The sequence below is a fragment of the Catharus ustulatus genome, chromosome 1 (genome assembly GCF_009819885.2).
Source record: "Catharus ustulatus isolate bCatUst1 chromosome 1, bCatUst1.pri.v2, whole genome shotgun sequence".
Taxonomy (NCBI): Eukaryota; Metazoa; Chordata; class Aves; order Passeriformes; family Turdidae; genus Catharus; species Catharus ustulatus.
This window is the reverse complement of record NC_046221.1, coordinates 32,824,201-32,840,872: the sequence shown is the minus strand read 5'-3', so window position 1 is coordinate 32,840,872 and position 16,672 is coordinate 32,824,201. Positions and strand designations below refer to the sequence as shown.

General features: G+C 42.8%; 1 pseudogene; it reads right to left on the bottom strand.

Annotated features, from left to right (window-relative positions):
• LOC117006824 overlaps positions 1-16,672 on the bottom strand; it is a 37,126-nt pseudogene that overhangs the window by 8,410 nt on the left and 12,044 nt on the right.

Below are 16,672 nucleotides of genomic sequence, written 5' to 3'. Positions count from 1 at the left end.
TGGGCTTGGAGATCTTTCTACAAGTTCCTGGGGTAGCACACAGGGAGAACCAGGGATCTGGAGGGAAGGGGGCTGTGCACAACCTGTGATGTGCCTGTTCTCCACATTCTCATGACTTCTTTCTCCTGCTTCTTCTGTCCAGCCACCAAGTAGAACCTTAAACAGGGAAAAAAACAAACAGCACAAACCCCTTGCTCTTCAATCCCTTTCTTGGTCAACGCAAATTTAGAGCAGAGCAAAATACGTGACTACCATTGAATGAAAGAGCTCTGACCTTTTAAAACTACAGGTTTTTATCATAAGTGCACCACTGGCTAAAGCTGCTGCAATAAATGCTCTTCCTGTTGTTGTAAGCATACCTATTCATGCTCATATTGAATAGTACAAATGTTTGTGTCATTGCCACACCTTTCCTCCAGCCCAACACTGATGGGAAACACAGAGGTAGGGCAGGGCACAGAGGGCTGGCATCCTGCAGCTCTCAGGTTAGTTTGGAATCACAACAATCCCAAGTCCTGGTCTCCCACAGAATGGTCATCAATGCTACCACTTGTACCCAAAGGGAAAAGAATAATTAATGCAAACAAAAGAAAAAAAAGTTTACTTTTATCCAGTCAAAACCATTGAGAGCAGCATGGAAATTAGGCAGCATTCTTGTAGGAGGCTCATCAGTAATTTTAATTGAATTTTCTATTATTCCTTGGGGAATGATGTGCTTTTCTGTGGTTGGAGCTGGCTTAGCACTGATAAAGACACAGAAATTGGGATGACATATAGTATTGCTCAAGGAGTTTGTCCAAGGTTCTGAACCACTCAGCTGCTTAGATGAATATTCCATTGAAAAAGAGCCAATATGGTTCTTGTATGAAAACAAATAAATTTGTTGTCCTTAAGATGTTGTCATCATGGCTTTTTAATGGGGTAACAGTTAAGTCATTGTCATTTCTTGGTATGTATTAAGGTTTCACCACTAGCTTCTAAAATTTAAGGCCTTGATTCTGAAGATAATGAAAACATTATAAACTAAGGGTTAAGTGATCTGCGGTTGTGGGTGTCATCACATACAGAGACAAGAATAGCTCAGAAGACACCTGTACTCTTTTTAAGTTCCCTGTAGAACTGGACCTAGGACAAAACCTGTCCAAGACACACCAAGGGACAAGACAGAAGTGATAGACAGAAAAACGGGTCCAGCTATCCTGCTGCTTAGGAAATACGTCTCAGGCAACTTCAGAGTGTTACTGTCTTTAAAATTCTAAATACACATAGACAGCGGAAAGACACTGATTGATCAGAGAAGAGAGTTATAATGGAAAAGTATCTGACTCCAAAGCACCTCCTGGTGTAAAACAGGAATATTGAGAAAAGTTTAAAATGTGGCTGGGCTAAAGATGATTTAACCACACTATTAGCCCACACTCCACATGTCTTTGTTACAGTACCAACACTGCAGCTCAAACTGCAGCTCATCCAGGAGCTTTTCTTTGGCCCTTCAGTGATGTGCCAGAACCTCCTGACTGCACTGGCAATCTCCATGCAGCGCAGGGAATTACAGCCAAAGAATATAACGTCAGTCACACCCTAGCTACTGCATCACTTCATTATGAGGTCTGCTGGGGGGATATTCCCAAACTGCCCCTCACCTGGAAAAAGGAATAGGGGAATGGAAAGAGAGGGAGAATCTCACATTACATGAATGTAGCCTGGCAGGACCTGAATTTTCATGTAGGCTGTATCCATCTAATGCAAAGTGGAAATGATTCAAGCCTTAATATAATTACAAAATAAACATTCAATACATCAAATATCTGAATTTGAGATATTAATTACGAGTGACACCAAAAGAATTGAAGTCAGTCTTTCTTCTGCCAGTTTGCCAACCAATGTGCCAACTGCTTTCACTAAATATGAAGCCAAAGTAATTTTTAAAGTAATTCCCAGGTCAGTCAGAATAGCAGATGTAGGTTGGTTTGATATTTTCTTTCTAATATCTAATTATGTACCATTTAGCCACCAATTAAATCCATAATAAAATACTTCAAATATACTTATAAAAACCATATATTAAAAAAAAAAAACAAAACCAACAACTTATAGTGCTTTCGGGCCCAAATGCAGATGACTAAAGCTTGAGAAGCACTGAGTACATCCAAATTCTAGTAGTTCTAGCTAGCTTAGTGCCATTTGGGATTTGGTCTGACATCTCCATGAAGTTTCCTTTCAGACTTCCCACAATCCCTCACTATCAAAAACCTTTAAAGCAAAATTTTTGCCTTTCTCCTTCCTCAAAAGCCAGGCATAACAGGCTGGAAAACTGAGCAGGTCTGTAACACCAGAAACTTTTCAGATACTCCCCATCCACCCCTGTGGCTTCAGACAAACAACACTGCCTCTGCCGTCTCCCATTTTTCCACTCTGCCCCCAGAGCAGTTGAGAACCCTGAAATTTCCCTGAAAACCAGTTTGACTCTTCCCTTCACAACATTTCCATGCAGGGTTGTTTTCAGACTGGCATGATTAGCTCGCTCACATGAAATGTGGTTAAGCACACTTCCACTTTCATTGCTGACGTAGGGGGCAGCTTGTGCATCTCTCACAGTGCCTAGCACACCAGGACCCTCATTAATGCCATGGTGGTTTTGTTTCATCTGGCAGAAAACACTGACTCTAACCCATCTCTTCGTTTGTAGCAGGCAGCCTGCTTGGCAGACAAAGCAGGCTGCTGTGGTTGAAACCAGGAAAGGAGAGAACCACACTATTCCCAAAACCACCTTAATGTCAAGGCCTGGAACATGCCCTTGTCTTTTGGCTTCAGGGCTGGCAGGCAGTCACATATAAACATTGGCTATTCAGCACACAGCACTGGGGAAGGAGCATCTTTTTTCAGTGGCATTTATGGTTGCAGGGCTCCTGTTCACTGTGCTGGGAAACCACGGCTTGCCAGGGCATCCCACAGATCCCTTTGTCCACTGCAGAGTGGGTTCTTGGTCCATACAAAGCTGGCCAAAGCTGGGTCTGCTATCTCAGAAAAGCAGCACTCCGGGACTAATTATGCAGCTTCCCCAGGGACAGCCAGAGCCATTTCATTAAAGTCTCCATTATGGCCCGCTGAATGGAATAGGAGCTCTTAATTAGGCGGGGGAAGGCTGTGCCTGAGGGCATCCCACCCACCCACCAGGGCCTTTCTGTTTTATCTCCCCTGCTCCTCCTGGGAGAGTGCACTGTTCAGCAAAACGTGACATACACCCTATTAATATGATGTTTATCCTGTTACAAGCAGAAGCAAATGGAACAAGATTATTCACTGCTTAGAATTTTGCTGTAATCCACTGCATATTTTGTGTTCTGGGATCATCCCTCCAGGTGAGGAGGTATTCCCCATCAGAAAGGCAGTTTGACACTTTCTTGGAAAAGAACCCAATGGCCACGTGGGGCAGCTTTCTGGAATGCCTCCTTTGCAGCCATCTCCTGCTTTTGACCTAGAGAGATGTTATGAAATCTTCCAGAGTCTATAGTGAACCCAAGCTTTTTGCCTGCAATAGAAATAATTGGGGAAGGGTGAGTGATGGAGGGGGAGGAGATGGGAAAATTAGCAGAGCAGAAAGGAAAAAGAATGATAATGCCCCCATTAATTTCACTATCACTTGTGCAATGCATATTACTTCCTCTGAAGCACTTCACTAAACCCTTACAATTTCAACAAGCAAAATTGCGAGCTCTCAACAGTGGCCTTATTGCTGGTATTAGAAAAAGCCTGCAGAAATCTGTTCCCTTGGTTTTAAGATAATGAACCTTTTGACATTTTGATAGATGCTCAGCATTGTTACTGAGCTTTAGAAACTCTTATGGGGGGTACAGAGCAATTCCCTCATGAAAAAGGGAGCAACATGTGGTAGATATCACATCAGTTTTTTAACTGATTGGTTCAGTGGGTGAATGCACAAGCCTCTCACCTTGTGGGGCCTGAGCTTAAATTGAGCACAGTGAGGTCACAGCTGTATTAACCTGGTATTCTCACTATTGTCTGTGGGGAATAGTAATCCTAAGTATAAAGCCACAGAGCCCTATACAATTGAATATAGTTGGTATAATGACCATTATTTATTCACAGGGGGCACAAGATTACATGAGCATGGAGAAAATTGCCCTCTGGCCGTCATCTAGTCAAAAGGTAGAAAAGTCTACAAAGGAAACCTGCATTATGCCAAGTACAGGAATGCTCTAAAAATTTCTTCATACTGTAGTGCTTATGGCCTTACACTTTTCATCCACCCCACTGCCATGAATATGGTGAGGGTGGAAGAAACTGGAAATCAAATCTTCTGCTGAAAATAAACTGTGCCATATTTTCCCACTATAACGCATATTCCATTCCAGTGATAGATGTATCCAGAAGGCTTTGTTCTGTTCAGTAAAAAAACATACATCTACACATACATGTGTAGAAGCACACACACAAGCACATAACCATACATCAATTTTTCCACATTTCTAGCTCAGCATGCCCCATTTCACTTTTGAGCTCAATTGTTCATTCTTTAACGGGAGGACGGTTAAGTGGTCCTTGAACCAGAAGTAGATCAGAGGCTTATGTATTGTCTCATGATCTTCAAGTGGGTCTAGTCATGAAGACAGGATGAAAAACACAGGAGTGGCTGGACTGCTCTCTTCTTAGCATTTTGCTAAATCCATCCTTGTGCTTTTTGCATACCTTGAGCCGAGATTTTTCTCCACAAAGCAACAAAAATTCTGCTAAACACAAAAGATGTGCCTTGACAAGTACTTCAGGTCTGCACCATTCGCAGACGGATGGCCATTTCATCAGAGAAATCATCAGGAGAGTGAACTGAAGGCAAGAAGGGAAGCATGTGGGGAAGCAAGGGAGATGATCTGTCCCATTTCCCTGCAGGATAGTGGCCACGTGACAGAAAACAGCAACTTCTGAATGTAAAGGACTTCATTACATGCAGGCAATACTGTCATATAAAGCTGGGGCAGTTGGGCAAAATAAATACCCAGGACCAAGCTTGTGTTCTCAGAAGTCATGTAAAAATGGTGACTGTGGGGTGTGGAACAACAGGTCTATAAGACCATCACTTGGGATCGAAAGACAAAACCAGTACAACTGGAAAACAAATTTGTCCATATCCACAGCTGAAGGCATACAGAAACTTTCTTGGTATCATAGAATTTTCATAAAGGAGACCTGAAAAATTGTCATGCTATGGTGTTACCTACCAGCTGTAATACCATCATGAGAACCAACATGGGAAAATACATTTATAGCCATTAACAGGATAGCTTACTGTATGTCTATTTATCAAGGACTGTTCCCCTCAGGTACCTAAAGTCAATCTAAAAAAATCACAATCACAGCTCACCAAATAGGCTGTGACTCATGTTTTACCACACTATCTTTTCATAAACTTTTCATCAGGAGAACAGGTTGTGAAGGACCACAGTAATTGATCTCTCAAATTCTGATTCACCACCCAGTTCTAGAAGTTATTTCCTTGCTTCTTGAGATCTGAATTTGTCATGCAAGGCACCTCCCACCCTCACACACACTTGCCCTGGAAAATGAACCCTCAGATTTTGTACCTCAGAGCATACAACATTCTGTCCTGGACAGTATTATTAGTTTCTGAATAGATTTTTTTCCTCCTTTTCTGGACATGTTGAGTCCACCGACTTCTTCCATTTCTTGGTGGATCTTTAAGTATCTTTATCTACCCCTCTGAACACATCCATCACTGCCATGGCCTGCAAGTATGCTAAATACAGATGCTGTACCTTTTGCATGATGACTAAAACAGGATGACACCAATAATTTCTGAGGTATGTAAAAAACTCTAATACAATCAAGGGACTCAGGACTTGCCTTAAAATACTAAATTACATATATATATATACACACAGGCACCCATACATAAAAAAAAGTATTATTGGTAAGTTTACTTTGGTTGGTATTGCCATTGTCTGCTTACTGCTAAACATCTAGATATACAAACTGGAAACCCTGTATGGGACATTTACTCCAGTAAGGAGTGGCAGGGAGTTAAAATTCTGTTTTTAGGGGAGTGGAAAAATTATGGTAAAACAGAATTTCCTCACAAGATACAGCATGTGATGTCTATGGAAAAAGGCACTCAAAGAAAACTCCACTTTGAGAACATCACTAGTTGTACAAAAAAACTATGGCAGAATGTAGGACTTTATCTGAAATTGTCTAGCTGAGGCATGTGTCCAGACATAATAACAAAAAAGATTTAGCACTGAAAAGCAATTTGCCCAGACTACTCTAATGGTACTCCTTGGCTGTGTATTAAAAAGTCAACAGGACTCTTTTGTGTTAAACTCTGAACTGAAAAAGGAAATCCAATTCAAGGATTTCTATCTCTTTACTACTTAGAAGAAGCATGACAGCACACAAAATTGAAAAAGGTCATCAGAGTTGCTTCAGAGACATCTCTGACTCCCAGTACACCTGAGCACTGGCTTTCTCCGGGGCATACAGTCACTAAGATTAAAAGGAAAAGCAACAGCCTGAATGTTACTTGGGTATGTATTATTTACTTCTTATATACTAGATCAATTTCAACCCTAATATCCCAGTGCAAGGAGCTAAGTCATGCTGTTTATCCTGAACCTAGCTTCATTAACATATTGCAGCATTTTAAATACAGTAATTTCACGAATACAAGCCGCACCAATTTTACCAAAATTTTGGTGGAAACCCGGAAGTGCGGCTAATATTCCGGGGCGGCTAATATATGAACAATATTCTAAAAGCTGCCAACACGGAAGTGAGAGCCCGCGGCAGCCCCAAGCCAAGCTGGAGCCCGGCTGGCCCCGGCAGAGGTGGGAAAGCCTGGCAGAGGCGGGGCCAGCAGTGTAGGGGGCGGGCGGCAGAGCCTGAGCCAGCAGGGCGGGGCAGGGAGGGCGGCAGAGCCTGAGCCAGCAGGGCGGGGCAGCCCGGGAGAACTGGGGCTAGCAGTGCAGGGGAGCATGGCAGAAGCAGGAAGGCCGGCGGGTGGGGCTGCCTGGCAACGGGGGAAGCCCAGCAGAATCGGGGCCAGCAGCGTGGGGGAGCCCGGCGGTGCGGGGGCCTGCAGTGCCGGCCAGGGCGAGGAAACGCGGCGGCGGTGCAGACGGGAGGGGGCGGCCGGCGAGCCTGGCGGTGGCCGCCCCACCAGCAGGGTGAGTAAACGCGGCGCGGGGTGGCCGGCAAGCCCAGCGGTGGTGGCAGCCCTGCCGGCCGGGCGAGCAAACGCGGTGCGGGGCGACCGGCGTGCCTGGCAGTGGTGGTGGCGGCGGTTGCCCCGCTGGCAGGGCGAGCAAACACGGCAGCGGAGTGGTGCTGACGGGAGAGGGGGGACAGTGAGCCCGGCGGCGGCGGCAGCACCACCCGGCCAGCCCTGCCGAGCCGTGGCGCTGAGCTGGGCTACCCGGCCCCGTCGGCAACCATGAGCGGGCCGAGCCTGCCTGGCCCCGCCCCGAGCCAGTAAACCCCGCTATGCCGCGATCCTGTTACTAATTGGCCAATTTGTGAAAGCTGCGCACGGATTCTCGCTACGAACGAAAGTGCAGCTAATATAAGGGGTGCGGCTTATTTATTGACAACGACAGCAACATTGTCGACGCACCGGAAGTGCGGCTTATATTCCATGCGGCTTGTATTCATGAAACTACTGTATAAATAATTACAATATAGCATCTCTGGAGTTTCTGCAATAATTTTTGATACTGAAGTAGCAGTCACCCTGTGTGAGAAACTGCACAACTACAGGGTTTGACCACAGGCATGACCTTCCAGAGAAGAAACAGTAAATCCAGTAAATGTCATCATCACCAATACGAAAATTTTTCCTCACCTGAAAAGCTTTTTGGGCCAGGAAAATGAGCTTATAATTTTCAGAAATGCTTGGCTTGTGGAAAGAAAGGTTGAATATGTGACAACTTCTTTCAGGTTAAAGATACAGCACTGAATATCCCTTGACCTTTCAACCTGTTTAATTGCTTTGTGGAAGATGCATTGAAGGCCTGAAAGTTAGTACAATTATTTTCATTTATTTGAATTTTGTTTTTTTTGCTTTACTACTCATAAGATAATTGGTTTCCTACTGCAGGCTCCAATAAAGAGCTGACCTAAGCAGTGTAAAGAGGCTTTTAAAGGAAACTCCTAGCAAACCAGGGGTGAGGGCTGCCAAAGCAATACTCTTCTGCTTCCTTATTTAACTCAGCATGGAGACTGTCACTTGAGCAAGCTGGTAATTTTAGAGTGGGTGATCTCCCTTACAGCGTTAGCTCATTTGGTAGATTTATGATGGGGAATTGTTTACACAGAATTCCTCCAAACCCTTCCCAACCTTGTGGGATGGCTTAACACAAGGAAGGTAAACTTTTGCAAGCACAGTCAGAAGGCACTGTCAGAATGGAGGGAGCCAACAAAGAGACCCGTGGGGATGTACTGCGTTACAGAGCAGCAGGAGATCACATCGTGTTCGCTTTCCTCAGACACGCAGCCCTGCCAATGTAAACATCTGGTACAAGTAATAACTAATGCATCAGGCATCACTGCTGGAGGCACAATTCTGTTTCTTGCACTTTGAAAAAAAATCAGCAAGAGTGAATTTTACCTTCAGTGAAAGCTGGTAGATGGGGTTGACAGTGCCAAAGCTGATACTCCCAGAGCAAGGAATGGATGCTCTTCCAGCCATCACTCTGTGATACTCTCTTGTTGTGTTTCCTGAGCTTCATTTTCTTTGGCTTCAGCTACCTGGATGATGACAGTTGTCTCCTTTATTTTTTAATTTGTAATGATTATCCCACACAATTACCAAAGTATTCCAATCCATACAGAAAAGAATATGGATGTGCTCTAGAAAACTGATTTTATTTCAGATAGTAGCAAATATTTAAAGTAAGCAAGCTTCTTATCTTAGATGAACATTAGGGAATAACTGTCCTCTGCAGAAATATGACTGTTTACCTGTAAAAACATGGCAATCCTATATTAATACATTTATTCAAACTTCATGTTGGTATTTATTAATTTTATGAGTACTAACTCAAGCACCTGAAAAAAATCCAACATGTGACAACTACATATTATAGATAAGAAAATGTGAATATTGGGAGGACAGCCCATTCTGGAAAGGCAGGAATTTGACTATTTCTATTCTAGTTCATAGAAATGTAACACTTGAAATAATAATAAAAATAGACATTTTAAAGTTGACTTTAAGTTGTTAGAGACAGTTCAATTGTTACTGCTTTGTGTTGTATTTCTGCTGCAGTTGACTTTGCTGATTTGATTTTCTTTACAAGTTCACTGTCATCTAGGAGACTGCCCTGGGCAGCTGACAGGCTGAGCAACCTGTCGTCCTCCAGCTGCTCCACCTGAGCTCAGTCATGAAACTGTTCTGCTTCTTGGTGAGGACTGACTAGCAGAGGGAACAAAACCACTGTGTTTAAGCAACCACAGCAAGAACTAATGTTTTATAGCATTTGTGAGCCATATTTTCTGTTTCATTACATCAGTTGGTTTGATTTGATTTCTAAAAGGCCAGTTTACTTTCTGTCCCAGTATACCAGATCTAAGGTTCTGGACACCCAAAGTGAGAAGATTTAGATAGTCATGAACTAGAACTTTTTCTCTCTCCTAGTGCCCTTCCTCCTGAGGCTACACAAAAGGACTGTGATCTTGCCAGGGATGGCAAGTTGTAATCTGTGTGGCAGCTGAGCAAACCAGAGAATAGCACAAAGCTGAAGAACCTCATTTTAGCAGCAGAGTGGCAAAACATTGTCACAGTCTGCTCTGCTGGACTGACCTTCTGGCAGTGCAAGAGCTTGACTAGTCCTATGGAGAGCTCTGTCAGACTCTGACTCACACCAAAACCCTGGGTGACCCAGGCCTTGTAAGCATGTAGTCCCAGGGGGAACAATGTGCAGATGCAGAGGTAAATGGACAGCTGTTTTCAGATCTCATTCCCAAGTATATGGCTTTCATTCTTCAAGGGGTAATTAAACTCCCTGAGCCAGGTTGCCCTTGCATGAAGCAGGAGTACCTCAAACAGGTGGAGCAAATCTTTGCAGATGAAGTTAGTAAATTGCATGAGATAACTGAAAAGACACACTAGAGAAATAGCAGGTATTCTTGTTATGCATTTCACACCCCTAACTATTTTCTTCTTTTACAAAAGCTTTTCTCCTCATATTACACATTGGTGTGACAGCAGCAGCCAAAGAACTGCATCCTTGCAGGAATAAATTATGATTTATTAGCCAAATGGCCTAGCTCCTAACAGTGCCATTATATTCCTGTACAGACTGGCATGGAATTTTATTTACACTTATTGGCTCAAGATTGCTGAAGTAGAAAGCACTGCAGAGGCCTTTAATCCTGCACTGTAAATTAAATGCAATGCACAGAGCAAACCAAGCGGTAGAGAGAAGTGTGGGAATAATATCACAATAAATTTTATTTCTAGCAGAGCTTTAGGTCAAGACAAGCCCTTTGGGAGCATGGATCTGAACAAATAAGTAAAAGAACTTTCTACACTTTCCAGACTCTTAAAATCTTTCTAGTATGGGCTACTAACAATTACAGTACAGTGGATTCAAGCAGGCATATTAATTCTAGTCTTAAAATTTCAGAACAGGCAGCAGACAAATCAAAATACAGTCCTTACCTTATGTTTTTTGTGTCTTGCCTTTCAGCATTAATAACCTCAGCCAACAGCTGGTCTTCAAGCCTGTCCCTGGTGACAGTGAAATTAATGAGGATGGTCTGAGCCTGCAGTTCTGGCTTGTAAGTGAGGGTTAGCCAGTTTAGTGTGAAGGATGAGATGAAAATTCTTGTTGAATTCACATTTTTTGTCTTCAATCTTGGTACATCTGGGAAAGGATAAAATGCACAAGAATGTGGATCTCACTAAATTAAAACCTCATAGGTATCTCGGATTGCAAACGATGGGTACTGTATGATCTTAGAAGCATTGCAAATGCATACAACTTAAGAAACAAAATGAGTATGATTGAACAAACCAAATGTATATGAGGAATACACAGAGTGTTTCTTAATTGTTTGTAGAAACAGTAGACACAGGGAGATTATTCACTGCTGTGCTGAAGAGTCTGTGGCTTAGGGATAAATGTCTATCATCATTACTTACCAGAAACTTAAGAAAGTTTTCAAACAAATGCCAATGAGATGGTTGTTAGTTTTTACTATAATTTTCTTAAATATATTGCCTAAAAAACTAAGCAGGGACATGCATTTATAACAAATGGATAGACTAGAGGAGAGGGAATGGCTGGCAACCGAAACAACAAAAATAAGGTTTTTTTAAGGTAATTTAATAAATGCTTCATTCCAAATTAATTATTTGTTAGATGAAATAATGAGTTATCCTAGGTTCACCTCTTATTTACTGAAATCCCTTCTTGAAGAGCTGTCATTTTCTGATCCCTTATCTTCAGTGGGGGGTGAAGCCTGTCCCATGCACTCTGCTGCTGCTGGAGTCCCATTTTGGAGCCCAGCAGCGAGGCAACATGAAGTTCACCTTCCTACTTCTGTGGCATAGCACCAAAAAAAATTGAAAGATTACTTGTAGACTACAGTGTGTGTCATGTGTCTGGTCTGACCCAGTGACACAACTTTTTGGCATTGACTTGCCCAGCGAACTGTGTCAATTTTCAAGGATTCACTTGCCACACACAAAACCAGTATTTTCTGTACAGCAATGGTTTTGAAGGTTCCCTCCCGAGAAAAGAGATTCAAACATTAGTAATAAAACTCTGTTAAAAAAAGAGCTAATAGAACATTTATAACACAGAACATAGGTAGACATGAACTCTTTTCATAAAATTCAAATTGGCAATTGTTACCTCAATTTTCAAAGTAATTGCATTAGCAAAGATTCTAAACACTTTAAATGTGATTTATGAAAGTCACATCAAAACATGAATAAAACAGGTACTTTCTGTAGACATTTAAACATTTCTTTCTTTCTAGGCAATCACAGGGCATTGCCAGAGCCAGGAACATAGGTTTCAACTTTTAAGACCCTCACCTACTTCTGACATGCCCTTAAATATAAGACATAATCTAAACGAAATGGTGGGCTGAGACCCTTCTGAATTTCATCAGGGAGAAGGAAGAAAAGAGAGCTGCCTATGATATAGTTTAAGTGAATTCCTTCAGGAAATCTACTATATCTACTGCTGGGAAGCCCAGGATTCTACTAAACTCAACATCAGACACTTATATTGTATAAAACTACCATGCAAACTCCTGGAGATGGGGGCTCCAGGCTTATGCTTGTGTAATACTGCAATAATTTAGCCATATGGTCATGTCCTTCAGGTTATACAGCCTCTCTCAGGTGGACATGAATTCGCTATCCAGTTCTGCAACATGGTCTCTCCACAGCCTTCTAAACTGGCTGCAGCTGGAGGGAACAAAACTGTAGAGCTTGGCATGGAGAAATCAGTCTTGTTCTGCTTTCAAGACACACACACAGATGAAACAAGAGATCCGACAAAACACAAGTCCTTCAGTTTGTCAGAAGAAAAACCTTTGGTAAGGGAGTCACACTATGTTTCAGAACATCTATGAGGCAATATAACAAGTTTTAGAGTTCTGGATTAAAATATTTCCTTTAGGAGTTCTCAATTCACAGAAGCAATAAATAACCAATTTCTGTGATCACCACCTATGAAAGGCAAAACCTGCATAATGACTTGGTGGGTTTTATTACTGCAGCTGTTGTAGGTTTTCTGTTAATTACAGATTTGGAAAAAAGAAATATTTTGTTATTGCTCTCTCATGGTTCAAGAGTATAAGCAACAACGATAAACAGAGAGGTGGGGAACCCAGTAGGATGACTTAATTATTTTTCAGTAAAATATATCTGTTTAGAAGTTAATTCTGAATTATTAAGAAATGCAGCAAAATAGGCACAAATAATGCAAGCCCATGATAGAAGAAATATTAAAAAATAGTCAGCAAAGAAATTTCTATAGACAGCTTCTACTTTTGGCAATGTTTTCTTCATAATGTCCCCTCAGCTGAGGCAGATTGAATGGATGGAACTAATGCACCACTCTACCCAGGAACAGACACAGCATCTTTCATGTGAGTCCCAGCTCCCTGGTATTTAAGAACAAAGTAAATTAAAAAGAGATTGTTCCCCACTATTTTTTTTCCTGTTGAAATTCTCATGGATTTTAAAATAAAGTAGATTAAGGGATTCAAAAAGGATTTCAAAAGCTTAAAAAAACCTGTATATGCCTTGAGTAGAAATTATTTTTAGCCAAAGCAAATCTAAAAACAAATACAGTAAATTCACGAATACAAGCCGCACTGAGTATAAGCCGCATCTCTGGGTGTTGGCAAACATTTCGGTTTTTGTCCATAGATAAGCCGCACCCGAATATAAGCCGCTTTGTCGTTCGCAGCGAGGACCTGCGTGCAATTAGTAACAGAACCGCGGGAGGGCGGGGTTTACTGGCTGAGCTAAGGCTGTGCAGGCTCGGCCCACTAGGGGCCGCTGACGGTGCCAGGTGGCCCAGCCCGGTGCTGCTGCTCGGGGCCGGCCGCCGCTGCCACTGGGCTCGGTCACCCCGGGTCGGCGCTGCCCCGCGGTGGCAGGCAGGGATGGAGCTTCCCCCGCTCCTACGGCAGTGGCGGCGGGCGGGGACGGAGCTTTCCCGCGCCCGTGGCGCTGGTGGCGGGCAGGGACGGAGTTTCCCCGCTCCTGCCGGGGCGGCGGCGGGCTGGGACAAAGCACCCCGTCGGCTCCCCGAGCCGCGGCAATGGCTGCGCGGGGCTCCCGTCGGCTCCCCGGGCCGCAGCAATGGCTTGCGCGGAGCTCCTGTCGGCTCCCCGAGCCGCAGCAATGGCGGCGCGCGCTTCCCCCCCCCTCCCTGGGCCGCAGCAATGGCGGCGCGGGCTTCCCCCCCCCTCCCCGGGCCGCGGTAGGGGTGGCCCGGGTCCCCCCTCTCCTCCCCGGGCCGCGGCAATGGCGGCGCCGGGCCCCCCCCGTCTCTCCCCTGGGCTGCGCCAGAGGAGGAAAGAGAGCTCTCCCACCTCTCTCCCCGCCCCCCGTGCTGCCTGCAGGGAGCCAGGCTCCACCCGCAGTGCAACAGAGTAGCGATTTGTAACAATCGCAAAATGCCGACTTTGCAGCTGCTCGGCTCAGCACTCTGGCAGGCACTTCTGAGGTTGTATTAGCCGCTCCTGATTATTAGCCGCATTTCCGGTTTAGGAGCAAAATCTTAGTCAAATTGGTGCGGCTTGTATTCGTGAAATTACTGTAAATTCCAGGAGGTAGCATGAGCACTCAGCTATGAGAAGACTAGGACTTGTGTACCATCTTGTCTGATCTGTCAAACTTGATTGATTGACACAAAGACCTGCTATTCCCTTGTGTATGTTGTCCATTAGGCAACAATGCCTAGGTCTTTCAGAGACAGGAACTCATGAAGGTGAGAAATTTTGAATATAGGAACATGACCTCATATAAGGATTTGGCTTGAGAGTTTATGCAACATCTTTTCTTATTGGACACTTTAATGCAACACAAAATTCAAGTGTACCTTTCAGGGCAGATGCTCTCCAAAACACACCATAACTCTAAATGGCAGAATGGTAGGATAGCTTCCTATAGTGAGATGTTTTGGATCAGCTCAGCAAGAGGGAAATAAGTGATAAATTTTTGGATGGGAAAGTAAAGGGAAACGATATTTTTCAGTGGGAAGATAGAGGGATAAACACATTTTCCAGAGGAGATTTCATTCAGCTCCTGCTGCTTAAAATTAAAAGCTTCTGGAACCAACTTGCAAACCCCCACAAGTAATGTAGAGAACAAAGCTGAATGAATCAGGTGAAAACAAGCACAGAATGGAGCTGTTACTAGGCAATCTCAGTGGGCAAACTGTGCAAGTTGGTCAAACTAGTTCAGTGGGAAAAGCACTGCCTTGGAGCTGCACAGCTCATGAGACGTTCAAGGCAAGGAAAGCTTCTCCCTGTGGAGAAACTGAGCAAAATTTCTGACTGTTTCATGAATAATAGTCATGCCTCATAAGAATGGAAACTTGTTTATACAAGCTATATTTGCACATAAATCAAATTTCAAGACATCTTAAAAAAATCTCTCAGTAACCTCATTTTGGAGCTGAAGAGGCATGACTACCTATTTGTGACTGTGCAAAGGAGTTCAGCAAGTGTAACCCCTAGTGCAAATGCAAATAGCAGCCTTATGAACAATGAATTTATTCCTCTGTCTTTTCTCCTGTGAGCCAAAATAACACTGATCTGTTATAGTTAATGCTCATAGCCAGTGATTTCCAAAATGAGGTGCTGGGGAAACAGGATAGGACACACACAGGTAAAAATTCAAGTACTGAGGGCCATCCATGCCAAACCTATTCAATGGCACACTTTCTCTTATAGCAGGTGAAGGCCAAAACCCAACACCATATAGAGCTGATACCTTTTTACTTTTATGCCTTGGTTTACCTGCTCCAAAAAAAAAAAAATCCAAGTATTTGCATCTTGAATAATTTTTGCATACATTACTAATGCATTGCACCCAAATTTTAATTGCTTTTTGTTTTGTGGCTTCGATGCTTACATAAAACTATGTACTACAACTAATTTTCTTAAAATTATTTTATTATTTTATTCATTTTCTCCGCCTTCTCACAGCAAATATATTGAAATATTTTAACAAAAAAATCTTAGCATTTTAAAGCCATTTTGAACATAAGGCCATAGTCTAAACTGCATTAGAAATAACTGAGCAGTTTTGCAGTTCCAAAATTAAGAATAAAAATTTATCCAATTTGAACACCCAAAATTTGTTAGGCTTCTAAATATATCCTAAGGCACTTAAGCATGAAGTCTGCTTTTCAGAGATAACAAGTACCTTTAGCCACCCTGTTGAGAACTGGTTTTGAAGAAAATATAAATTTATTCATTTGAAGTTCTCCAAGGCTAAGAATTTCTTTTGCAGGCTTCATTCAGAAACAATACCAAAAACTGTTGTTGCAGAATATCCAGGGGTGCAACATAAGAACCACCTTGCAAAGAAGGAAGGGGAGAGGTACTTTTCTGAAGTGGTTCACGGATCAGCAAGTTCTCTAATGAACAGGCTAGTAAATTTGCTTTGGAAGGAGTACAAGTTGATAAATCTCCCTTGCTATGCTTTCTGTCGATTGATATGATAAGATATATTTTACTTAAAATTAGGATTGTCTGAAGCTCAGTGGATTTAATTCTTTGTAATTATCCAGTTGTTGTCAGTATGTGGCCATTTTATGACAGTGGTATCTACTGTGTGGGTCAGGTTCAACTGTACATCTTTTCAAACACAGAATTAATGTACTATTGATGAAACCATTACTAGAACCAAATTAAAGTCTGGGCTGATGTATTGGTCCATGGGGTGCTGTCAGATATGAAAGGAGTAATTAGTATTCATTACTTCATACTCTGCAACATTCCAATTATTAATGAACTTCAACTGCTGGACTGCACCATATCTATCACAAATACCTTTCTAGTCTTTCTTTATTAGGAAAAAAAAAATTCAAAGTACCTGACAGAACTACTAAAATAAAAAAATAACAGAAATGAATCAAGAACGAGGCAAACTGCTTATTTG